Source organism: Pituophis catenifer, unplaced genomic scaffold (assembly GCF_029215685.1).
Source record: "Pituophis catenifer annectens isolate HBS135680 unplaced genomic scaffold, rPitCat1.0.hap2 SCAF_5, whole genome shotgun sequence".
NCBI classification, from domain to species: Eukaryota; Metazoa; Chordata; class Lepidosauria; order Squamata; family Colubridae; genus Pituophis; species Pituophis catenifer.
The window spans coordinates 73,808,034-73,835,385 of record NW_027256885.1 but is presented as its reverse complement, the minus strand read 5'-3'; the positions used below and the strand labels follow the sequence as shown (position 1 = coordinate 73,835,385).

Sequence of the window (27,352 nt, the reverse complement as noted above, 5' to 3'; positions counted from 1 at the left end):
ATAATTAGCCAATATTGCCGGGTCCAGGGAAGGCTTCTTGAGGAGGGGCCTCACCACCGCCTCCTTAAGGGCGGCGGGGAAGACACCCTCACCCAATGAAGCATTTATAATCCCCTGGAGCCAGCCTCGCGTCACCTCCCGGGAAGCCAGTACTAACCAGGAGGGACACGGGTCCAACAAACATGTGGTCGCGTTCAATCTACCCAGAATCCTGTCCACGTCATCTGGGGTCACAGGATCAAACTCATCCCAGATAACAGTCTCAAGACCTGCCTCCGTCACTCTCGCTGGATCTACCCAGTCAGAGTCCAGACCTTCCCGAATCTGAGTGATTTTGTCATACAGATACTGAACAAAGTCCTCGGCTCTTCCCTCCAAGGGGTCCTCCCGCGCTTCCTGGTGGAGCAGGGAGCGGGTCACCCTAAACAGGGCGGCCGGGCGATTATCTGATGACGCAATAAGAGCAGCAAAATGCGTACATTTTGCTGCTTTTATCGCCACTAGGTAAGTCCTAATATGGGATCTAACCAGTGTCCGGTCCGATTCAGAAAGACTAGCTCTCCAACTACTCTCTAGGCGTCTTTTCCGGCGCTTCATCTCCCTCAGCTCCTCGGTAAACCAAGGAGCAAGGCGAGATCCGCGCCGGGTCAGAGGCCGCAAAGGCACGACTCGATCCAGGGCCCCAGCGGCCGCCCTATCCCAGGCGGCCACTAGGTCTCCAGTCGAGGCGTGAGCCAGAACCTCAGGAATTGGCCCAAGCTCCGTCTGGAACCTATCGGGTTCCATCAGGCGCCTGGGGCGGTACCATCTTATCGGTTCCGCCTCCCTGCAGCGGGGTGCCACGGTACGAAGGTCAAGGCGAAGGAGAGAGTGATCCGACCATGACAAGGGCTCGATGACTACATCCCCTATCTCAAGATCACTCAACCACTGTCCAGAGACAAAAAGCAAGTCCAGTGTGTTTCCCCCAGTGTGCGTAGGGCCATGAATTAGTTGGGTCAGATCCATGGCCGTCATGGAAGCCATGAACTCCCGAGCCACCTCAGACGTCTCGCCCACGGACGGCAGGTTGAAATCCCCCATGACCATAAGTCTGGGGGTATCAACCGCCACCGCAGCAATAACGTTGAGTAGCTCAGGCAGGGTTGCTGCCACGCGGCAGGGAGCCAGGTACGTGATCAGCAAGCCCATCTGAACCCCATGGCCCCACTTCACAAGGAGGGACTCACAACCAGCTGTCTGAGGTACAGTGGTCTCCCTGGGCCTAAGGCCTTCTCTAATAATAACCGCTACTCCCCCGCCCCTCCCTTGTGACCTCGGCTGATGGAATGCGCGGAAGCCTGGTGGGCACATTTCTACCAGAGGGACCCCTCCCTCCGGGCCCAACCAGGTCTCCGTAATACCCGCCAGGTCCGCTCCCCCCTCCTGAACAAGATCACAGATGAGGGGGGCTTTATTTACTACGGACCTGGCGTTGCACAACATCAGACGAAGGCCCGGGCCGTGAGGATCTATGCAACCTGGCAAACGGGTAGAGCCTTGGGGGCCGGAGCACCCTACCGCTTGGAGACAGCGGGTGCGTGCTCCCTTAACATGATATGGCCCCCTGCTCCCGCCATATCTACCCCTCCCACTCACAGTACTGATGGTAAAAACACAGTCCGAACAAGCTCGACCCCCTCCATTGCCCCCGGATCCCCCACCCGCCCCGCCGCGCGTCGTGGCCGGGCCCGACCCTCCCCTTGGTGGGTTATCCCCCAAACCCACGCCCCTAATTCCAATACCACCCCCCCTCCCCCCCTCCCCAAACCCCTTAAAAGGTTAGACATAGACAATTTTAAAAAACCCCGCAACCCCCTCTTTGCGACATGCCACATTACAGCACTTAAGGAAAGTTGTAAACTATAAAGTGATGGGTTAGTAAAGTTGTAATGGTTTAATAATTAGTAAAATGATGGGGTAGTAAAATTGTGTAGCCAAAATAATTTTATTAACTAGCATGTAATGGTTTGGTAATTAGTAAAGTGTAATGTAAGTATAATGTATTTATAATGTAACCATATATGGAAGCCGGAAGGGCTCATAGAACTCCTTGTCTTGAAAACATATAAAAGCAGTGAAATCAGAGCTTCTCTTTGTTCAGATTTGCGAGAACCAAACACTGCACTGAACCTTTACGCAAATAAAATGCATCTGTCTGACCCAGGAATGTTTTCCAGTCTTTCATTTCTATAACATTCGGGCTTTCTGGGCTCACCAGAAGTCAGGAAACACACTGTTTCCAGCCTCCGGAGGGCCTCTTGGGGGGTGGGGAAGGCCATTTTTGCCCTCCCCAGGCTCCTAGAAAGGCTCTGGAGCCTGGGGAGAGCAAAAAACGGGCCTACCGGGCCCACCGGGCCATCACATGCCAAAAGTGGGGGCAGCACGGGGGGCGGGGCACATAGAATTTTGGATGTGGGCACGCGTGCATGTGACCGTACCGTGCTCCCGCTTTTGGCACACGATGGCAAAAAGGTTAGCCATCACTGGTGTATAGTTTTAGAAGAGGTGTGTGTGTGTGTACATACAGAGTATATATAGTAGATAACGTATCTTTTTGTGTGCCTATACACTATACTATGTAATATGTATGTACACATATCGCATATATACTGAAGGGAAACAATAATAAGGATATAATAAATAATGCTAGGATATGATATACTGGTATACTAGATTCTGTAACCATTAGGTTCTTGTAATACACATATGCCTTTGTATTTGTATCACATATATTATGCCTTTATATTTGTATCTCCTGTAACAAACATATTCTGTTATTAGGCCTGTAATGTATCTGGTATTTGTCAGACATATGTCCCTGCCATTTGACCTGAACCCATATTAATCTTCTCCCTGTTTCTTTCTTGTGCCATCTAAGAGCATGGTACTATCTCAGTCTTAATTTATGTTGATCTGGATAGACTCCTACTTTCCAGGGCCAGGGGGCCTAAGTGGCCAATTGAGTAAACAAAGAAATGCTCAAGATGACTAATTGGGAAGTTTCTATTCCCCCTTGCAGGGCAACAAGGAATGCACGGGCCTGGATTGGGAGGCCAGAGTTGGGTACTAAGCTGACGTCTCTGAGGGTATAAAAGGACGCCATACCTTCCCCAAGGTGTGGCTATCTCCTCGCATGCATTGTATCTGTATGTTCTGGATATAGTTCCACCCAGTATTTTGTTTTTGGCCATAAATAAAATCTGTTTTTTTTGCAAGCCTCGTCTTGAGTCTCTCTCTTTGGCATTCTGGTGACTCAAGTGTATTTTGGGACCTTACAATACATAGGATTAAATAGTATATTTTGGATGTTCAGTAGTAGTAAATAAAGACAGGGAAATTGTATCTGGTTGAGGCCTTTGAGGCGAGGAGGCCAGGTACCCTAACCCTTGACATGTGTGACATCAAGTTGGCTACGCCCACCCAGTCACGTGATCACCCAACTACGTCCACCGTCACATGACCACCAAGCCAGGCCCACTGTCACATGACCACCAAGCCACGCCCACCAAAGAAGCCACGCCCACAGAGCCGGTAGTAAAAAATGTTGAAACCCACCACTGAGTTGAACCAATAGAGAATGACGGCAGATTTCAAATGGCGGGATCTACAGAAAGGGCAGCGAGGGTCAGTCAGTGGATCTCCCACCTTCAAAACTATTACTATTTCAGGCTTAAGAGAAGCTACTCTTTTATCAACAAGGGTGGGGGAACGCCCACAGGAACTGAAGAAAAAGGATGATTTGTGCCAAATTCATTGAACTATCTAATGAGCTCTGAGGCATGGCTTACTCATTGATAAGCATTGCGTTTGACCAATGAAGATAAGCGTGGGGGAGGCCTGTGCAAGTCTTCGTAAGAGGGCGGTTACATTTATTTTGACATTCAATAATCCAATAGGGAAATTTTGCTCTAGTCTAGCCTAATAAACGCAATAAACGCATGCTGCACGCAGAACGCTGTTCCAAATAAGGAGAGATTGGAGGAGTAACGCGTAAGGAATTTCATAGGCAGCAGATTTGCCCAATCGGACGCGTAGGCTGGGGGCCGCGTCCTCATTGACTTCGGAAGGCGGATTCAAAATTAATGGACATCAGTATCATCGAATAAACTGCGACCACATTATGTGAGCAGTGGTAGGAATCAGCAACACCCATCTACCCCCTATTGAATAACAGACCGAGACACTCTTTCCAAAGGAAGTCTGTCTACACCAATCATCCCCGAGCATGCGAAAAGTCCGGGAGGCCGTCTATGCTTCAGGTGCACAATGGAGGCACAACGGGAAGAAGGTGGGGCCGCCTCTGATTGACGACTGAGCGTGGCCAACGGCACCCCGTGACTACGGGGCCGGAAAATTGACATGCTTGCGGAAGGGCAAATCGCACAGGGGGGAAGGTGGGCGTGCGCGCGTGCGTTGTGAGGCGGCCGAACCAACAGCGGAGAATAAGAAACGGAGAGCTCGTGCGGTTCTGTGTGTAAGAGAAAGGGAGGAGGGGGCTCTCGCGCGCGGGTGATTACATCAAGGCGACGTGTGCGTGGGAGCTCGCGAGGTGGGAGGAAGGAAATCTCTGGGTCGCGCCAGACTGGGGCAGAAGCGGGTGCCTTCGACTTTGCCTGTCAGTCAGACAGTTTCTGTCTGTGGGAAAGGTGCCAAGGTACCCCCTTGCCGCCCTCCCGCATTTCGTTTCCCCTTCCAGTCCAGATCCTGAGGTAACAAAGCCCCCAAATGGGCATTTCCTCTCAGGGACAGAGCCCCCCTTTTCCCTCCTCCTGTTTCATCCTAAATAGCCTCTATGAATAAAAGCCTCATTTCCTCATGCTCTCCCTCAAACCCATTCTCTGCCCTTCAAATGAAGGCTTAGTTAGGGTTCAGTTAAGGAACAATTCCGTCCCCCCACCAACTTTCCCTTCGTGCTCTGTAATTGGCTTTCTGCAAAAAAAAAAACAAAAAAAAAAACCCCGCTCACTTGCACTTTACCTAACTCTGTCTTCCAGCCATACTGGCCTTCTCTTAATTTTTGGGCAGCATTCTCAATAGGTTTAAAACAGTTTTTGGTCCAAGGTATCAGTGGGACACTAGGCTGGGAAAGTCTGATTAGATGTAGTTTTTTATTCATCTATCTCACCTTTATTATTTTTACAAATAACTCAAGGCCGTAGCCAATCATTCTTTTCTTTTTCAAATCTGTCACATGGTCTGTGGCATCAACTAGCTTTTATCTCTTCACTTTGTGCTCTCCTAGTTCTGTGTTAAAATATCTTCCTTTTGTAGTGTTGGTCCCGAAATTTCCTATCCACAACTAACTTGCATTCGGGGCCTGAATCCAATGTAATAGTAGATTTGAAGCTCTTGCCCATTATTATACATACAGGAAGTCCTTGACTTACTATCAAAATTGAGTCCAACATTTTTGTTGCTAAGTGAGACAATTGTTAAGTGAGTATCGCCCCATTTTACAGTCTGCCTTGCCACAGTTAAGTGAATCCCTGCAGTTAGTAACACGGTTGTTAAGTAAATCTGGCTTCCACAACTACTTTGCTTCTCAGAAGGTCACATATAACCCTGGGACACTGCACCCATTCACAAACATGAACTAGTTGCCAAACATTTGAATTTTGGTCATGTGACCATGGGGTTGCTGCAACGGTCATGTGTGAAAACGGTCATAAGTCATTTTTTTCAGTGCCATTGTAACTTTAAACAGTCACTAAATGAATGGTTGTAAGTTAAAGACTTCCTGTACTGTTTCACACACTGCTGCTATAGATAAAGTTGCTATTTGAGGCAGGTTTTAAAGCTTTTTTGAGGCTTTTAAAATTATTGTGTATCAAAACCAAATGATGTATGCTGATTCTTCAATATGTGTCATGTGGTAGATGTTAATACCTTTCAGTGGTTAGGACAGTTAGGACCCCACAGTTCAACATTCAGCTACAAATAATTCTCTTCTATTGGCACTTTCTTGTTTACCTTTTTCTTTTTTCTAGAGCTTTTTGATATGTATACATATATCACTGTATTTGATGTCCACTCCTTCTGAAATGGACTCCGGTATATGAAATCATAATGTTTTCCCCTTCATAACAGCCTGGAATATTGCATTTTGTCCAGTAACTGTTTGGTAGTGCATCTTGCTTATTTCATAAAACTAATAATGTGAATATACTATTAAGATATCTCAGTAATTTTATTCATACAGTGCAAACAGCCATAATGTGGTTTCCTGATTTGCTGTTTAGTGTGATGTACGAATGAAACCAAATATAGTTCACCCAATAAACCCTGGTTAGATTGATGGCAGTGTGATACACAAGCTAAGTAAGAGGATTTTAGTTTGAAACAATTTTGAAAAATAGGCTGACAGAATTATATATTGGGAAATAGAAAACATGCTGTTGTCTTGACTCTGTTCTTTGCCCCAACCTGATGCCTTCCTGATGTGCAAAGGGGTGGCATAGTTGCACTTCCTGATGTGCATTGGGCAACGTTTGGTGGCACAGAGGTGCATTTAACCTTTTGAGGGAATCCTAGAACATGATGAACAAATTGATGCAAATTGTGTGGATCTATTTTTCTTTGGTTTTTAAAGATGTGTTTTTGTTTTTTAAAACTATGTTACACTTACTGTAGGACATGCAATTTCAAGTTTTGTATCTCATATGGTAATAAATATTCCTACAAATGTTCAGCAGTAGCAGTCAGAGGAATCTCGGGGTTACTTTGTCATACTTGTTCTACAAATTTTAGTTAATATATCTGAAAAGTGTCAGGTTAGGAAATATTGCTTTTTATCTACTCATATAAAAGCTAATTTATTTAAATTATATAATGCTTGTATAACAATTCCCAAGAAATTTTGCCATCTTGAGGACTAACTGCTATTTTCTTCTGGCATTGCTGGGAATTGGGAAAAGAAAAGTAAGAAACTGCAGCCTGTTTTAGTTCAGAAAACGAAAGCCAGGAAATTCTCTGGCCCAGATTATGAAACAGGAATTTGCATGTAAATAGACTTGAGCTCCTTACAAATAGATTATGGCAATCTTTAATTAACACCCTATCTCTTTTGAAGAATACTTTGGAGAAATGCTTAGCACTGTATGTGACCAAGAAGTATAATGGTTTCAACAACTCTACCTTGAAATAGGCAATAGTGGTGTAGAAAGAGGAAAATCTGCTCTATTCAGTTTACTACAGTGGATTTATAGTACTTTGCACATCTGCTGTACAAATAAAAATTGCATATGAGTAAATGAATTTCAATCAATTTCAGTTTAAGATATGGAACTGTATAAGTCTGGATATTCCTGACCTTTTAAACTATATGAATTTTGTTTTTTACATCATCTGTGTCAGACTATTCTTTTACGGCAGGGGTGTCAAACTTGTGGCCCACGGCCTGGATGTGTCACACACTGGCCACACCCACTCCCGGTTTAGCAAAGGGGAAAAAAGTCCCAATACGTCATGTGACGTCGCGAGTTTGACACCCCTGTTTTACGGTTTCATTAAACCATGAACTAATCACATACATTGGATCTGCCCAACATGCTAGGCTAAAAATATCCTGTTTGTGGTTCAGTGTGTTGTGTTAAATCAGAACTAGGTTGAATAAATTGTGGTTCAGTTAACGATAGGTATTTATTTCAGGTGAGTATAGCTATTCTCTCACTTCAAATGATTACTTTGGCTTTAGCCATATGGCTAAGTAGGAGGTAACACCTGGCTGGTCTTGGAAGATAAGTATAGTTGGGATTGGTTAGTATTTGAATGGAAACCATAGCTATAGGCTAGTTTGAGAAGTTGTGAAAGAAAGAAGGCAGCAGCAACTCACTTCTATATTACTGCCAAAAAACCCCACATTAACTGATTTGCATTTAACCGTATATCTTGCTGTAATCCAGTAAGACGTGCTGGTACTACACAACATGCTGGTACTACACAACTGCTCAGGGAGCTGGTTAATTAGAAACAAAGGCTTGACAAGAATGTTGACTTGATATCCCAGTATAGTTTTCACAGTATCATGGTCCTCTTAACTCAGCAATTGATGTTCTCTTGCAAAACTTGAAGTACTGTTTTCATAATAAGAACAATCCTAGCAGACTTCCGGTTTGCGAGCTTCGGCGACGGCGGTGATTTTCTAAAGACCGCCAGCCCCGCCGCCTGTAGAGCCGCCCCGCGAACGAGGAGCGGCTCGAAAACTCCGAAATCTTGAAGATTGCAGGAGCAGAGACAGCAGGGTACAGGTTGAGCCCCTGTAACCCCCCCAGGGAATCGCTTCTGGGGGTGAAAACAGGAGCGGCTCCCTTCCAACCTGCGGAGACTCCGGGCGGCGTGGGACGATTCTGCCTTCAGCAGAACAAGCCGATAGCAGCAAACTTTTAAAGTGAGAGGAACTAATTCTAACAAATAGCGGAAATATCAACTTGAATCCAGAAACCTGAAAATTGCAAGTATTAGTGCTTTATTGACTTTTTAAATTAAAGAGAAAGTGAGCGAGTGAAAGTGATTTGAAAAAATATGGCGTCCAGCACTTGAGTTAACGAGCTAGTGAAAGTGATTTGCGAAGCCTCTCTGCTTTGCTACAAAGTTGAAAAGTTGCTACAAAGTTGTTCTACCTAAAGGAAAAAATTTTTCTTGCTAAAATTTGACTTTGCTTTACCTCAGTTTTACTTGATTAAATCTGGGGGACTTTTTTAGAAGCTTCTGTGGAAGAGGGAAAGGAAAAAGAACTTCCCTCTTTAGAAAAACTAGCTTACGTGGCACGATGGCTTCAAAGAAGCAGGAAGGGAAGGCATCAGGGGGGGGATCCCCCACACACAAACATCAAACGCAACTTCCCCCTGCTCAACAGCTACAGACTCAGAAAAAAGAACTTGATGTGGGAGATTTAAAAGAATTTATTTCTAAAACTTTGGATGAAAAATTTCAAGAATCTCAACAGGAAATAGATCATAAACTTCAAAAATCACATGAGGAATTTTTGCAGGAAATTAATGAAGTTAAAGATATGGTGAAACAGAATCAAAATATGGTGACCAAAAAAATATCAGAAGTGGCGTCTGGCCTGGCAAATTTTATTGGGAAAGTTGATTTTAAAGTTGAAGAACTCAAATTAGAAGTTAATGTTAGGATGAAAGATAATGACTATAAAATTGAAGAAGCTGACAATAAAATGCAGAGAATTGAAGATGAGATTGTCATGATACAATTCCGGGCGATGGAATTTGCCATACGGCTTCGGGGAATTCGAGAGGAGGAGAGACAGGACTTGAGACAAGTTTGCTCTGAAGCCCTGGCCAAGATTTTACAAGTTAATCCTGATTTGGTATTTCATAAAATAGATAAAATTTACAGAGTGAACTCTTGGGTGGCCAGACAAAGACAACTGCCTAGAGATGTGGTCATATACTTTACTGAGAGAGAAATTAGAAATGAAATCCTCCAAAAATCTTTTCACACCTCTGTACAAGTGGGGGGCTCACGACTTGTAATTTTTAAAGAATTACCTCCTAAAATGCTGAAAGCTAGAAAAGAATTTGGTTTTCTTGTTAAGGAATTGAAAGATTTACAGGTACCCTTCCGGTGGGATGCACCAGCTGGGATAATTTTTAGATATAAGGGAGAAGGATATCGATTGAATACCGTGGAGAAGGCACAACATTTTTATAGTACTATTCTTAAGGAAAGAACACCATCTCCACGTACATCTACAGTTTTGGAGATTAAGGAGAGTGAAGAGAGGCAATTGGAAGAACAGTCTAAGCAGGAATTAGAAAATGTGCAAGGTGCAGAAGGAGGTTTTCTGAGTGAGCCCTTGCTGGATTCTTCTCCAATTTTGGATTTGATTCAGTTGACTGAAGTTAAAGATCAACGTATAACTAGAGCTCAATCCAAGCTACTTAAACAAAAGCAACAACAACAACAGGAAAGACAAGACAAGAAGGCAGCTAAGAGTACCCCACAAGAGAGTGGAGCTATGGGAGGAGCAAGATCGAAGCTCTTGGATGAACTTCAAATATTTTGCTCTGCGCTCCAGAAACAGGCTGATGACTCTTAAGTGTCTATCTTGGAATGTTAATGGGTTGAATTCAGCACAGAAAAGGAAGAAACTATTTACATATTTGAAACAATTTAATAATGATATAATATGTTTACAAGAAACGCATATTACAACTCAAGATCAGAAATATTTGATAAATTCAAAATTAGGAGTACATTATATATCTTCAACTTCGCAGAAAAAGAATGGTGTGGTTATTTATGTAAATAAAAAATTAACAGCAAAAGTTATAGAAGTAGATCAAGATGGTAGGTTTGTAGCAATTGAATTGCTCACAGCAAATGGTCAAATTCTTTTGATTGGAATTTATGCTCCCAACCAACAACAGGATTATTTTTACAAGATGTTACATACTAAAATATTGCAATGGGACTATAGATCTATTTTATTTATGGGAGATTGGAATGGAGTAATTGATTCTAAATTAGACAAAAAGAGCTTGGCAAAGTCTAGAATTAGACTACCGCAGACCTTTTTTGATATGAAAGAAGATATGGAACTAAAAGATGTTTGGAGAATACATAATCCAAATGAATTGGATTACACTTTCTTTTCCGATAGACATAGATCTTTTTCTAGGATTGATTTTATCCTGTTGTCAAATGATCTACTTGTTAAGACAAAAAGAACAAAGATTTTTCCAAGAACTTTGACTGACCATAGCCCTGTATGGATAGAAATTGAGATGGATAAGGTTGAGAGACGTTCTTGGAGATTAAATGAGAACTTGTTTAGATATGAAAAAAATACAATAGAACTTAAAAAGCATTTGAAAGAATTTTTTGAAATAAATTTGAATAAAGGTACCCCAATTGAAATTGTTTGGGACGCTAGTAAAGCTTATATGAGAGGGGTACTTATCTACATGAATTCTAAACATAGACTGTTCCGACAAAAGAAAAGATTTGAGTTGGAAATGGAAATAAAGAATAAAGAACAGTTACTTATTAAAAACCCAACAGATGAAAGAATACGAAGTGCTATAAAACTTTTGAAAGATCAATTTCAAATGCTTATGGCGGAACAAGTTGCAACAAGTTTACAATACGCGAAGCATAATACATTTTGCAATGCTAATAAACCGGGCAGATGGTTGGCTTACACACTGAGGAAAAAACAAAGTATACGGACTATTGATAGTATTGATATTGGAGGGAAAGAAATTTTTCAACAAAAATTAATTAAAGAAGCTTTTGTGGATTATTATACTAAATTATATGCCAAAGAAGAGGTGCAGAACGGACTTATAGAAAAATATTTAAAGGATAAGAGAGTTACAAAAATTACTGATCAACAAAAAGAAAGAATGAATTATCCTATAACAGAGGAGGAGATAATAACAGCAATTAAGCAGCTAAAAACAGCCAAAGCTCCTGGCACGGATGGTTTGACTGCAGTGTATTACAAAACTTTACAAGCTGAAATGGTGGGACAACTTAGAGATTTATTTTGCAATATTCAACAAGGGGGTAAAATACCCCCATCTTGGACAACTGCTTATATATCTTTGATACCAAAGGAACAAGTTGGTCCTAAAAAACCAGAGAACTACAGACCAATATCTCTTTTGAACACAGATTATAAAATTTATGCGAAGGTATTAGCCAACAGGTTGATGCCAGTAATCCAAAAAGTGATTCATGAGGACCAAGCGGGATTTATTGAGGGCAGATACATGAAGGACAATGTAAGGCAAGTAATAGACTTATTGGAATATCTTGATAAGAATAAACAGATTTCTGCAGTGCTGGTTTTTTTGGATGCGGAGAAGGCCTTTGATAGAGTGGATTGGAACTTTCTACTAAAGACTTTAAAAAAGATGGGCTTTGGGGACCAATTTATACAGGCGATTTCAGCAATTTATCAAGAGCAAAAAGCACAGATTATTATTAATGGAAGTTTGACGACAGAGTTTAAAATTGAAAAAGGAACAAGACAGGGATGTCCGTTGTCCCCACTTTTATTTATTTTAACATTGGAAGTCTTGCTAAATACAATACGGGACTCAAAAATTTTGAAAGGTATAGTGATAAGGCAAGAGGATTACAGAATAAAGGCATTTGCAGATGATCTGGTTGTTACCCTATCACAACCAATGGAATCAACAATCCTGATGAACGACATTATACAAGACTATGGTAGAGTTTCAGGTTTTAAACTGAACTCAAAAAAGACTAAAATGATAGTTAAGAATATGACACAAGATCGTAAACATGAGCTTGAAAGGAGGGCAGGTTTTGAAATTGTACCTAAGGTAAAATATCTTGGAGTTCAGGTTGCAGAATCAAATATGAAATTGTTTCAAAATAATTATGAGGTGTTGTGGCGAGAGGTTCAGAAAGACATGGAGACTTGGAAAAAGCTGCAACTGTCTTTACTTGGAAGAATAGCAGCAGTTAAGATGAATATTTTGCCAAGATTTCTGTTTTTGTTTCAAATGATTCCGGTGCTTAAAAGTGATAAACAACTGAAAGTCTGGCAGTCTGGTGTGAATAAGTTTGTCTGGAACGAGAAAAAGCCGAGAGTGAAATTGAAAATTATGCAAGATGTTCCGGAAAGAGGAGGCCTTAAACTCCCAAACCTACAGTTATATTATGATGCAGCAGCTTTAACTTTAACAAGTGATTGGTTTGGAAATAAAAAGGCTGGAATATTGAATGCAGAAAGTTTTGATCTTGAATTTGGATGGCATGCTTACTTATTTTATGATGATAAAGTTGATAAAGTATTTAAAAGTCATATACTCAGAGATTCTTTGATGAGAGTTTGGAAGAAGCACCGACTCAAATGGGATTATAAAATACCGCTATGGCTGGATCTTGGTCATACCTTGTGGAATACAAATATAATGTCACTCGGGGGGTTTTTATACAAAGAGGTTCTTTTTACAGATGCGGGCAGATGGCAGCTGAAGACATTGCAGACACTGTTGGACGAAGGGATTAATTTAACCTGGTTACAATATAATCAATTACAAATGAGATGGAAAGAGGACCAAAAAACTGGTATTATACTGCATGAGGAAGAATTAGTTAGACATATAAGAGAGAAAGGTCCAATGCATATTAAAAGGCTTTATAATGTTTTGTTAGAAAGGGACTCAGAAACTGAATTAGTTAAAGATTGTATGATTAAGTGGGCACAAAATTTTGAAGAACCAGTGATGTTGGAAACATGGGAAAAAATTTGGGTTCAGAATGTTAAGTTCACACAGTCGCAGAATTTGAGGGAAAATTTTTATAAAATGTTTTATAGATGGCATTTGGATCCTAAAAAGTTGTCATGTATGTACCCTAATGTTCAGCCAAAATGTTGGAGATGCGAATGTTTGGATGCTACGTATTATCATGTATGGTGGACCTGTAGGAAAGTTAAGGCTTTTTGGATAAAAATTTGGTGGGTCATGCAGAATGTTTTGAAGAAAAAAATTCAATTTTCTCCACAATTGTTTTTATTGGGTATAGTTAAGGGTTTTACACGGGGTGAAATAAAACTAATATTGTATATGATAACAGCAGCAAGATTGTTGATAGGTAAATATTGGAAGAATGAAGCTTTGCCTACTATCGAGGAATGGACTTTGAAGATGGCCAGTTTTGCAGAGATGGCGAAGATTTCAGCGTATTTAAAAGATTGTTCACAAGAGACTTATGAATGGGAATGGAAAAGGTGGATAGAATATGTTCAGAACAAATACCAAACTAGAAAGTATCAAATAGCTTTTATTTGAAAATAATGTATTAGAAATATTTTAATGTAAAGAGACAAAGAGGAAAAATTATATAGGGGGAGGGATGGGTTCAGGTTTATATATTAGTGTTATTAGTTATGAGTATGTAATAGGGAAGTCTGGGGGGGGAGGGTTAGGGAGGGTTAGGGAGGATGGGAAGTTTGGGGAGGGAGGTGGGGGGGTGAAAAAAGGGGTGAAAATGTAATTGTAAAACTTTTGCAATAAAAAAAAAAAAAAAAGAACAATCCTAGCAGAAATACAAACTATAAAGAGTTAAGGAGTTTGCAGGGTATCTGGACTATAAATTGCTTTGATTCAGTTAGAAGCCAAATGGGCAAGTCTATTACAAGAAATAGGGGTCTTCTTGCAAAATTATCTGGGATGAGTTTGATTCTGTTAGTTCTGAGGATAGGATAGGATGCTTGTGACATTAGCTTTTCCACTTGTTGATTGGATCCCTGCTTTCCCTGGTTGGTGAAGGCTTCTAAGGAGGTGACAGAAGCTGGATTAGAGGAGTAATGAATACATCCTTGAGAAAAGGGGGTGTTTCTGCCTGCCTTCAAAGAGGTGATGGGTGTACTACTACCCACTCAGGATGCTGTAACACTTTCATACATTTCATTGGAAATGTAAGCTTAGTCTATGACTAAAGCAGTGTATAGGCTGGGGAGGTGGGCGCGGAGCTGATGTCGCAGCAAGAATGGCGAGCTTTCATAGGGTTCTGTGTTAAGCCGCCGTATTCTACCTGACAGGAGGTCCAATTGAACTCAATTGGACCCAAGCCGCCTTGGAGAGGTGGCGGAGGCAGAGGGGGAAAATTCGTCGATCGCAGGGAGCCTGCAAACTCACTGATCCCGGAAAACTCCTCATCCTGACGGGGGAAAAAGACAGCCATTAAGCTGGCCGGACCGAGGCTGTGACAGCTCCAATGAAAGAGCAATAAAGGAGATGAGCGGAAAACAGCGTGTGTGATCTGGGTGAGCTATTCTTTTTTTTTTTTTTTTGATATTTACATCATCTTTTCAACATCTTCGCATCAGTAATCCATATTTATACATTTTCTTTTTCTTATCTTAATATATCTTTTATACATATATTTCTAGTATATCATATATATACCGTTATAATATATTCTCTTAATCTAAATATTTTATTTACATTTAACATAAACAGGTACCTAATTTCCTTTCCACAATTTATATCTTCCCATTTGTTTCCATATCCCTCCACCTAATTTAACCATTGTTTAGTTTTCTTTTGTCCCCCCCTTTTTCCCCCCTTTCTCCTCCAACCATTTATACCATTTCTCCCAGACTAAGTAGTATTGTATTTCATCTTTTTCTTGTATCTCCTTTGTGAGCTTAACCATTTCCGCACACTCCATCATTTTTCTAATAACCTTGTCTTCTGATGGTATGTCATTGTTTTTCCAGTTTTGGGCGAAAACTATTGGTGCTGCTGTAATTATGTGAATAATTTAAGTATCTTATTTTTTTTTCATATGACCCGGTAATTATTCCCAGTAGGAAAGTTTCTGGCCTCATTTCTATTTGTTGATTTATAATTTCTTCTATTTGTGTTTTAATTATTTGCCAAAATTGTTTTGCCTTATGGCATGACCACCACATGTGATAATAAGTTCCTTTCTGATGTTTACATTTTCAACATAGTGGGGAGGTATTTGGAAACATCTTTGCCAATCTGGCAGGTGGGAGATGCCACCTATAAAATATTTTATATATATTTTCTTTATAGGGTACAGACATTGTTAGTTTGTAACAGGGTGGATTTGATTTAAATCAAACTGATTTAAATCACGATTTAAATCACTAGTCAGTAAGGCTTGATTTAAATCATAGTTTTCTACATAAAGACTAATTCTTGCTGGTATAACTTTAATATGCAAGTAGATGAAGATTTTTAGAATAACAACTTTTCATATTAGTTTTTTTATCCCCAGTTTAATAGGTTAATCATTCATATTTGGACAACTTTTCTGTAGTACTTAGGAAGGAGAAAAATAATCATTACCTTAATAATAACAATTTAAATAGATTTATTCAACTGAAACAATAACATTACAGCATATGTTATTTGCTTAAACAAACATCCATGTTTGTTAACTAATGTGGCTAAACAAAATATATATATTTTAAGAAACTTAGACTGTCAGCCCAGCCTACACATGAAAAACTTAAATACTGTCCTCTGTAGCTCACTCGTCATCTTCATCATCTTCTTTGTTCATAATCTAGAAAAGAAAAACAAGCTTTCCTGCTTTATCGGGTCCCAAACGATTTCTCAATTTAGAATGAATGAGTCCAAAGGAAGAGAATATTCTTTCAACGCCTGCAGAAGAAGCTACTGCTGTTAAAAGTGAAATCATTACTTGAACAGTCTCTAAATCCAAGTGCTTAAGTGACTTCCACCAGTTCACTGGTGTGACTTTCTTTAAAATATCTTCAGCAAACATATATTTCTTGAATGGTTCCCCCTTAGCTTTGAAGTTTATTATAGTTGGCATTACAGATGGATGATTGCTGGATACCCATGTCATAGCTAACTCCTCTTCCTCAGCACTTAAGTTTTGACCCTGATACTGGATATTGACAATATTTGCCAAAAAATGAGCTGGAGACAGTACTTGTCCCATTCATTTTTTTAATGCTTGTAATTTAATTCTGTCCATGTGTAGTTCTGTTTTTAAGTGTTCACTCAGTTCCTTCCAAATTTCAACAGCATCAGCAATAAAACAGCTATTTTTCTGTATTTTGTTTAAAGCTTCAGAGATGGGTTTCAGGATGCTCAGCATATGTTCAACATTTCTCTTAAGCCCAATGTTGAGGATTTTGGCCGTGACAGCGCCATCTATTTTATCTTGATTTTCTTCACAAACTGTCATCAGAATAGGCCAGTTCTTGATATACTGCTCAAAACAGTCCACCACAGAGTTCCATCTAACATCTTGTGGGAGCGTTAGCTTGGTTCCACCCATCCTTTTCAGAGCTGCTGCAGCAAAATGATTGTTACGGAAGTATTTAGCAATTTCAACAACATTAGTCTTTATTTCTGGAACACTTAAGTCTTTGGCTAAGAGGTGCAGCAAATGAGCACTGCAACCATATGTTGTTAGCTTTGTATTCCCTTCCTGCTCTTCTAAATTTCTTCTCATCTTGGATACATTTGCAGCATTGTCTATGACCAAACTGTGTACTAGACATTGGAATTTTTGTTCACATGTTGTTATAGCTTTTACTACCACTTCTTGTAAGTATTCTGCTGTGTGTGCATTTCCTGACGTATCAATTGTTTGTGCAAGGAAGACTTTCCCTTCTTCTGTTGTTATACAAGCACATACAATAGGATCATTGTGGACAGTACTCCACCCATCAATACTTAGGTTAACAATTCTACCCTCCAGAGCTGTTGCACATTGCTCCATTTCTCTGTCATACACTTTATCCAGCAGTTTCCCTGCAACATCTGCTCTGCTGGGTGGACTGTATCCTGGTCTCAGTGACTGAACCACATTAATGAAATGTGGGTTCTCAGTCAGACGGAAAGAAGAGTTCGTTGCATAAACAAACTGGACAATTTTTTCATCAATTAACTCTTTTTCTAATCTGCTAGTTTTTATAACAAACTTATCTATGGTGGTTCCAGGAGGGAAGGGTTTTTTCTTTCTTTTAGGTGATAGTGATATGTGGCTGTGGGTGTCTGATGATGATGATGATGCTAAAGAAGCACTATCCTGGATGGATAACTCTGAAACTGTAGAACAGGAGGATGGTGATCTTGAAGGTGGATAGTTTCCAGAATCCATGAATTCCCCTAAACAAAAAAGTCAATGCTGTTATTTTATTGTTTATACAATTTCTGCTTATTGTACACAGCACTGCCCCAAAAGGAATATTTGTTTTTCTTCATAACTGTACCAAATGAGAGTAACATGCAGTAATAATAAGAAATATAATTTTGCTCAAACATGACAGTTCAAGGCAGTCTTTAGAAATATGATTCAATAAAAATGTTTACCAACCTGAAGGTCCTGCCTGTTCAAATGTGTTTCTTTGGTCATCTTCATCACAGCACTTCTCATGATGTTGCCTCATTCGGGCCACCAGGCCTTGCATTTCTTTGTTGCAGTGTTTGCAGTTTGCACGCATGCCTGCCTTACCGATAGGTAAAGGAACTTCATTAAAATATTGCCAAACTGGGTCTCTTTTACGGCCTGCTGCCATTATAGGTTTTTTCCTCCAAGGAAAGAATGTGATAAACCTCAGGTCATACACACAAAAAGATCCAAAGACTTGTCTGTCTGTGGCTGTGCAGTATTGTGCTCAGAAAGTTTCACTTTCATTTTGTACTGCTTGCCTGCTTGCCCCTTCCTCCTCACACTTAGTTTCACTTTCTTCTTGTGCAGATCTATTCCACTCCAAACAATCAGAAAAATATTGTTTCTATTCTATTCACTGAACTTCTTGAAACTTAGCACTGAAGGGGTTGATTCTGTATTCATAGGTTTGTAGAACAATAGGATTAAGGTCTTTTTCTCAATTCTGTTCATGTTATAACATTTTTGCTGTGAAGAAGAGGCATGTAATCTCTGCTGAGTCAAATTCAGTTTTGAGAACTGCAAAAGTAAACCAAGCATCTGTGATAATATCTTGTAGGCAGAGAAACTGCCCAATAAACTTACAAAAACCTCTGGAAGAGCATGACATTGTGAATGGATTAATGGAATTTATTTACCAAACAAATTAAACATATACAGCCTTATTCTACATAATTAAAAAACTAATCTTTATTTCATGATGGAATAACCTTTGGATGGTAATATATTTTCCTCAAAAAGCATTTTATTTAAAAAAATCCGATTTAAATCAAAAAAATCCGATTTAAATAAAAAAAATCTGATTTTTTTGATTTTTTTAAAAAAAATCATTGATTTTTATCCACCCTGGTTTGTAATTTATATTCCATAATTTCTCCCTTTTATCTAATTCAATATTGTATCCAAAATTTTTCACCCAAATTATCATATTTTCTTTAACTACCTTCCAATTTGTATCTTAATAAATAGTTATAGGTTTTTTTTTTATCAATTTATCCTCTGTTCCATGGAGAATTTTATCTAATTCATATGTTCCCTTTTGAAATCCAAATTGTGCCAAATCTGTCTTGTATCTAGATTTTATTTGCATATAGGGCCACCAATCAATGTCTGTACCCGATTCTTTCAATTCCTGTCTTGTTCTTAATTCCCCTTGATTATTCAACAGATCTTTGTAAGTTTTCATTTTACCAATATCTAAAGCATTTGGGTAAATCTGTGCCTCCATAGTGGATAATCATTCCGGAATTTTATCATAATGGTTCTTTTTTATCCCCTGCCATGTCTGTAGCAATGTTTCCCTGATCAAATGTCTTTGAAAATATCCGTGCTGTTTACTTTTTCCCTCCCACAGGAAAGCATGCCATCCTCTTTGTAAATCGTACCACTCTAATGACAATATTCTTTTGTTTTTTAGTTCCATCCAATCCTTAATCCATATCAATGAAGTTGCTTTGTAATAAGTTTCCCAATCTGGGATTGCTAATCCTCCTCTCTCCCTAGTGTCTTGTAAATGTTTTATTTTGATCCTTGCTTTCTTCCCCTGCCAAATGTAATTTGCTATAAGTTTATTAAAATCTTTTAAAAAATTCTTCCCCAATTTTATAGGTATCACTTGGAATAAAAATAGCATTCTTGGTAGCACATTCATTTTGATTGAGGCAATCTTCCCAAGAAATGATAACTGTAGTTTGCTCCAGATTTCTAGATCTTTCTTTATCTGTCTTGTTAATTTGTTGTAATTGTCTTCTCTAATCGATGATCCTTTATTTGTTAGCCATATTCCTAAATATTTTAATTTTTTTGTCATTTGTATACCCATTTTCCTGTGCGCTGCTCCCACTATCCATGCATGGGTTAATCCTTCAGTATTTGGCAACAACTGAGTGAAAGAAACAAAAGGCTCTTCCCCTTTCCGGCCCCCAGGCCACGCCTCTGTTCCCATGATCCCCCAGTCTTCACTCAGTTGCTGGCAACTACTGAAGTGTTTTTTTGGAGCTCCACAGGTTTTCCAGGTATTGTGCTTCTGTGGGACTTTGCTCCTTTCTTCTCTTTAATTTCTTAGAGTCTGGGCTTTCCCCTTCTCTTCAGCGTCTAGGCGTTTGTTTATTTCATTTTGAATAGTTGATTTTTTCGCGCCCCTTTTTTCCTGTGCCTGGCGCTTCGGCGCGAGGCACGTTCTACCAGCTGGTGGGGGGGGGGAGCGGAGCCTTGCAGCCCGAATCCAGTCGGCTTGCTCGTTATCAGATCGGATCGATCCCCCCACGTGCGGTGCGGCCACTAGCGAGTCGCGCCCCTCCAGCTGGCCGGCGGCATCGGATTCCTCGCCCCACACCCTCGATTGGCTGCAGGCACCGGAACGCGAGGGAGAGGACTGCGGGCGGCTTCGCGCTCATCAGCTGGGCGGCGGGTTTGGAAACTCCGGCTGCCCACGCAGTCCCGATCGAGCCGCCGTTGCTGAGCTATCTGCTGGCGCTAGCGCGAGGGAGAGGAAAGCGCCAGACGCCTCAGCAGCCTTCCCCTGCACAGGGGAGTCGCACGGCATCTGGTTGGACCCTCGGGCCGCCATTGTAAGACCGTTGCCAGAGTCGGGCACAGCGAGTCGCGCCCCTCCAGCTGGCCGGCGGCATCGGATTCCTCGCCCCACACCCTCGATTGGCTGCAGGCACCGGAACGCGAGGGAGAGGACTGCGGGCGGCTTCGCGCTCATCAGCTGGGCGGCGGGTTTGGAAACTCCGGCTGCCCACGCAGTCCCGATCGAGCCGCCGTTGCTGAGCTATCTGCTGGCGCTAGCGCGAGGGAGAGGAAAGCGCCAGACGCCTCAGCAGCCTTCCCCTGCACAGGGGAGTCGCACGGCATCTGGTTGGACCCTCGGGCCGCCATTGTAAGACCGTTGCCAGAGTCGGGCACAGCGGAGCCACGTGCCAGCACCATATTGGTGGACCTGCGGGCCGCCATTTTGGGCAGACTCTCCAGCCGGCACCTTCAGAGACCAGCGGCCCGGCTGCAGACCCCCCCCCCACGCCTGCAAGGGGGCGGAGCATCTTCCTCCTCTACCATCTGAGGAGAAGATTTTGCACACTTTATTTATTTATTTATTTATTTATTTATTTATTTATTTATTGCGATTTATATGCCGCCTTTCTCCCTAGGGACTCAAGGCGGCTTACAAAATGACAACTTCAATACAAATCACAATACAATATCAAATTAAAATCAGTAACCCAATTAAAAACGATTTAAAATTATACCAGTGTACCCCCAAACGGATCAGTTTAATTGGCGGAAGAGCCACGTCTTCAGCTCGCGACGGAAGGAAAGAAGGTCGGGGGCTGTCCTGAGCTCAGTGGGCAATCCATTCCAGAGGGTCGGGGCTCCCACAGAGAACGCCCTCCCCCTGGGGGTCGTCAGCCGACATTGTTTGGCCGACGGCACCCTGAGGAGGCCGACTCTGTGAGAGCGCACAGGACGATGGGAGAACGGCTGGAGATGGTCCTGCAAGTACCCCGGGCCTAAGCCATGAAGGGCTTTATAGGTGAGCACCAGCACCTTGAAACGTATCCGGAGTGCCACCGGTAGCCAGTGCAGCTCATGCAGGAGAGGTGTTACACGGGAGTATCTAGACGCCCCCGTAACTACCCGCGCGGCTGCATTTTGGACTAGCTGAAGCCTCCGGACACATCCCAAGGGCAGCCCCATGTAGAAGGTGTTACAGTAGTCCAACCTAGAGGTAACAAGGGCGTGAGTGACCGTGGCGAGGGCATCCCGGTCTAGGAACGGACGCAACTGGCGCACAAGACGGACCTGTGCGAAGGCCCCCCTGGTTACGGCCGTCAGATGGTCATCTAAAGACAGCCGAGAATCCAGGAGGACACCCAAGTTGCGGACCCTGTCGGAGGGAGCAAGGATTTCACCTCCGATCATTAAGGATGGAACCTCCAGATCCCGGGATGCCGGCATCCACAGCCACTCAGTCTTGGAAGGGTTGAGTCTAAGCCTGTTCCTCCCCATCCAAACCCGCACCGCTTCCAGGCAGTGGGACATCACGGAAAGGGCATCCCTAGGGTGGTCAGGGGTGGAGATGTAAAGCTGGGTATCATCAGCATATTGATGATACCTCACCCCAAAACCACGGATGATCTCACCCAGCGGTTTCATATAGATATTAAAGAGCAGAGGGGAGAGAACCGATCCCTGAGGCACCCCACAAGTGAGAGGCCTCTGGGAGGATCCCTGACCCCCCGCCCAAACAGACTGCAGACGGCCCGAGAGATAGGAGGAGAACCACTGTAAAACAGTGCCTCCTAACCCCATCCCCCTGAGCCGCTGCAGCAGGATACCATGGTCGATGGTATCGAATGCCGCTGAGAGGTCAAGAAGGACCAGGATGGAGGAGCAACCCCCATCCCTGGCCCGCCAGAGATCATTTACTAGGGCGACCAATGCCGTTTCCGTGCTGTGGCCACGCCTGAAACCAGATTGGTAAGGATCCAGGTAGTCAGTTTCCTCCAGGAATTGAGGGAATTGCTGTGCCACCACGGACTCAACAACCTTCGCTAAAAAGCGAAGGTTGGAGACTGGACGGTAGTTGTTAAGTATGTCAGGATCCAGGTTAGGCTTCTTAAGGAGGGGTCGAACCACCGCCTCTTTAAGCGCAGCGGGAAAGACCCCTTCCTTTAGTGAAGCGTTGACAATAGCCTGGATCCAGTCTCCAGTCACCTCCCTGGCTGCCGAAACAAGCCAGGAGGGACAAGGGTCCAGTAAACATGTGGGAGACCCCAACCTACCCATAATCCTGTCCACGTCATCCAATGAAACAGGCTCAAACTCAACCCAGATGTCTCCACTGAGACTAGGCCCTGTCACCTCAACGGACTCTGTCCAGTCGGAGTCCAACCCGGTCCGAATCTGAGTGATTTTATCTTGCAGAAACTGTGCAAAATCCTCAGCACGGCCCTGTAAGGGGTCCTCCCTCGCTCCCTGATTAAGGAGGGAGCGGGTCACTCTAAACAGGGCTGCTGGGCGATTTTCTGCAGATGCAATGAGAGTGGCGAAATAGTTACGTTTCGCCACTTCCATCGCCACAAGATAAGACCTAATATGGGTTCTTAGTTGTGTTCGGTCGGACTCGGATCGGGAGGATCTCCAACCACCCTCCAGGCGTCTTTTCCGACGCTTCATTTCCCTGAGCTCCACGGTAAACCAAGGAGCCGCCCGGGATCTGCGTCGGATCAGAGGCCGCAAAGGCGCGATTCGATCCAAGGCCCCCACCGCAGCCTGTTCCCAGGCCGCGACAAGTGACTCAGATGAATCGTGGGCTAAGGAGGCGGGAAAAGACCCAAGCTCCATCAGGAAACTTTCAGGTTCCATCAGGCGCCTGGGGCGGAACCATCTTACTGGTTCCACACCCCTGCGACGGGGGGTGGCGGAGGAAAAGTCGAGTCTAAGGAGGGAATGATCGGTCCATGACAGAGGGTCAATAGATAGAGTCCCCTCCCCACGATCATTTATCCACTGTCCAGAGAGAAAAATAAGGTCGAGTGTGTGTCCTCCAATATGAGTTGGGCCCTGTACAATCTGAGTCAGGTCCATGGCCGTCATGGAGGTCATGAACTCCCGCACCAACTCAGATGACTCACCGGCCGATGGCAGATTGAAATCTCCCACAACCAAAAGGTTGGGGAGTTCCACCGTCAATTCGGCTAAGACATCTAGTAGTGCGGGCAGGGCTGAGGCCACGCAGCTGGGGGAGAGGTACATGATCAACAGCCCAGACTGAACTCCAGGGTCCCATTTCAAAAGGAGGGATTCACACCCGCCAACCTGAGGAACAGTGACCTCCCTAGGCCTAAGACTTTCCTTAATAACTACCGCCACTCCTCCGCCCCTCCCCTGGAGTCGTGGCTGGTGTAGTATCCGGAAACCTGGGGGACACAAATCCACGAGAGGGACACCGCCCTCCGGCCCCAGCCAGGTCTCAGTGATACAAGCCAGGTCCGCGTCCTCCTCGTCTATAAGATCTCGGACGAGGAGTGTCTTGTTCACCACGGACCTGGCATTTAAGTACACCAGTCGGAGTCCAGGGCTCCGCACTCTGTCGCCGTCGGGGGAGCAGGATGAGCTGAGGGGGCAGGAGGGCACCACTGCTTGAACGAAGCGGCGGTGCCCTCCTAGCCCCCCCCTCTCCCGACCTCTGCGCCTCCCAACTGTCACAAGGATTGGAAGACCCTCTCTCCGCTGAGCCTCTTTGTTCCCTCCTCCTCCCTCCCTCCCCCCACAACCATCCGACGGGCCCAATTGCTGAACCGTAGGAGCCGCCCCCGGCTCAACCCTTACCACCCGCCTCCCGGGTCCCCTTAAAACTTTGAGCTCTCTTGGAGAGATCTGCCCTCTGGTGGCGGAGTGCAGCAACAGGGGGTCTGCCCAGCGCTCTCAAACCTCAGCCATGCCACACTCCCCTCCTTCTTCGGATATGGAATTGGAGCTTAGCCCCCCTCACAAAAGCAGTAAAGGGGGCAAGAAGAAATCCAAAAAGAGGCATACGAGCGCCACCAGCAGAGCTGCTTCGGAAGGAGCCTTGCCTTTTCAGGACAGAGATGCGTTAAGGAGGCACAACGCTCTCGAGAGACAGTGGGAGAAGGCTCAGAGGGCACTGGCAGGATCACCATCCAGGGAGCCCGCGACTTTGGATTCAGTGCATGCTTCCCCTAGAGGCATGGAATTGGGGATCTCAACTGCATCTGACATTGCAGTGACCCCAAGAACTCCCGATGTGCCCAGGTCTGGTCGCAGCACACCTCGCCCAGAGGCAGGCACGGGGCTCGCAGCGGAGGCCTCATCAACCCTCCTTCCTGCACATCATCATCGGGCCAGGGAGGCATCCAGTCCGTCGCCAAGCGCTAACCCGCTTCCCCAAGGGGGGGCCGGGATGGCTCCCCCATTGGACTTCCAGGCCATGTTTTCGGCCGCACTCTCCTCTTTCTTCAGTGCAACCCTGCAGCAGTCGTCGCAAGCTCCAGTCCAAGCCGCCCCGAGCCAGTCCCGGCGCCACCAACCCCAACCCCATCCTCAACCCAGGCGAGGTCAGGACTCCTCTTCGGAGGAATCAGACCAAGCAGAGGAGGGGCCTGAGGAGATGGAGTTATCAGAGGATGAGGGTCTAGCGCCTGACACACCGGCATTTACTGGCCTCTTCCGCCCAGCCTTGTTCAAGTCCCTACTCCACAAGGCTCGATTTACAACCAATCTTGGAGTGCCAGGGGATGTCCCAGCCGCCGCCCCACCGGCAGCAGGCCCGCACGACGCGCTTTTCAACTCATCAAAGCCGCAGAGGGATTTCATCCCATGCCCTCAGCTGTTTACGGAGGTCATCCAGAACCCCTGGGGACAACCAGCCTCCCTGGCCACACCCAGCAACCTGGACAAGAAGCTCTACTGTGCAGCCCCAGAGCTAGAGGACCTCCTAACGCTCCCTACGGTCGACCAGCCTGTGGCAGCATTGTCCTCCGGTGCCCTGATCTCCACCGACCCTCTCGACTCTCTCAAGGCGGAGGAGAAGAGGATGGAGGGGGCCTTCCGAAAGGCACATCAGGCAGCGGGCTGGGCAATCAGAGCCGCGACGGCAACGTCCTTCTTCAACCGTGCGTCGCTTATTTGGCTCCGGCACCTGCAGGACAGACTTCCCCCTGAGGACACCAGGCTCCAGCAGGATATAAACAAGATAATAGCCGCCACTGAATACTCAGCCGACAGCTCATTGAACGCAGCCAAATTTGCCTCGAGAACTCTAGCCTCAACCCTTTCGGCTGGAAGACTCTTCTGGCTCCGGCCCTGGAAGGCCGATTTCAAAGCAAAATGGAAATTGGCAGCCGCGCCTTACAAAGCCCCGGAGCTCTTTGGCGCCGCACTGGATCCGTTGCTAGTGGAGGGGAAGGACAAAAGAAAGATCCTCCCTTCGACTTACCGCCGCCAGGAACGCCGGTACACCCCCTACCCGCTACAACAGCCCTTTCGTGCCAGCGCGGGACCCAGGGGGTCCTCCTCTCTTCGTCCCCACTTCCAAGGAGGAGATAGGTTCCAGGACCGGCAGCAGTTCCGAGACCGAGGGCGAAACCAGCAGCCGAGGCGCAACTTCCGCGGTGCCGGGTCGAAGCCAGCCAAACGAGGGAAATGACTCCAGGCTCGCAGGCCCCATAGGGGGAAGGCTCATCCACTTCCACCAGCAATGGGCCAGATCAACCTCGGACTCCTGGGTAAGGCGTACGACTGGTTCGGGACTTTCTATCGAATTCTCCGGTCAGCCGCCCCATCGCTTTGTCCGCTGTCCAATGCCCCGCTCCACAGAACAGCGGAACTTAATGTCGCAGGAGATAGAACACCTCCTGGAAGTCAATGCCATCGAAGCAGTGCCGCACGCCCAGAGGGGCTCCGGGTTCTATTCAACCCTCTTCCTAGTACCCAAGAACTCCGGGGGCTGGAGGGGCATACTAAACTTAAAGCGGCTAAACCTGTCGGTTCAATACCACAGGTTCAAAATGCACTCCCTCAAGTCTATCCTAGCGGGGGTGAGACAGGGCGACTTGCTCCAATCGGTCGACCTCCGGGAGGCCTATCTTCACGTGCCCATTCACCCGGAACACAGACAGTTCCTGAGATTCGAATTCGCGGGAACACATTACCAGTACCGTGCGATGCCATTCGGTCTTTCGTCAGCTCCCCGCACCTTCACCAAATTGGTGGCGGTGGTAGCGGCCAGGCTTCGAACCATTCCAATTCGGTTGCTCTGCTACCTGGACGACATTCTGATCTTGTCCTCCACTCGAGAGCAGGCCACCGAAGACAAGAAGGTCCTGCAGGTCTTCCAGGACCACGGCTTCACCATAAACTTCGAAAAGAGTCATCTGCAGCCCACCACCAGACTCCTTCATCTGGGGGCACTGATAGACTCGGCCAGCGGCCAGGTTTACCTATCGCCGGACAGAGTCCAGAGCATCCGCTCTCTGATACAGCAGATCCTGTCGAAGAGGAGAGTTGCCCTGATCCATCTTTCCTGCCTACTTGGAAAGATGGTATCCTGCTTCGGCATCGTTCCGTGGGCACGCAGACACTCGAGACCTCTGCAGTGGTTCCTGCTTCCATTTCAGCGAGCAGGCAGGCCCAACTCCAAACGGGCAGTACTCCTCACTCTTCAGGTCCGCCAGTCCCTCAGGTGGTGGACATCACCTTCGCTTCTCAAGGGGTCCAGCTTCCTAGAGCCGGACCGACTGATCATCACCACCGACGCAAGCCTTCGAGGGTGGGGAGCCCACCTCCACAACCTGGTGGCACAGGGACAGTGGTCCCGGCGGGAGACTCAGTGCAGCATCAACCTCCTGGAACTTCGGGCGATCAGACTGGCCCTTCG

General features: G+C 44.8%; 1 protein-coding gene across 1 annotated transcript in view; it reads left to right on the top strand.

Moving 5' to 3' along the window:
* The first annotated feature begins 4,435 nt into the window (after nucleotides 1-4,435).
* The window catches only part of LOC139317352 (histone-lysine N-methyltransferase KMT5C-like), a 146,918-nt gene continuing 124,001 nt past the window's right edge, over nucleotides 4,436-27,352 (top strand). Inside the window, exon 1 of the mRNA XM_070944370.1 lies at nucleotides 4,436-4,516. The gene's annotated coding sequence lies outside the window, so the exon portion shown is untranslated. The remainder of the gene's footprint in view (nucleotides 4,517-27,352) is intronic.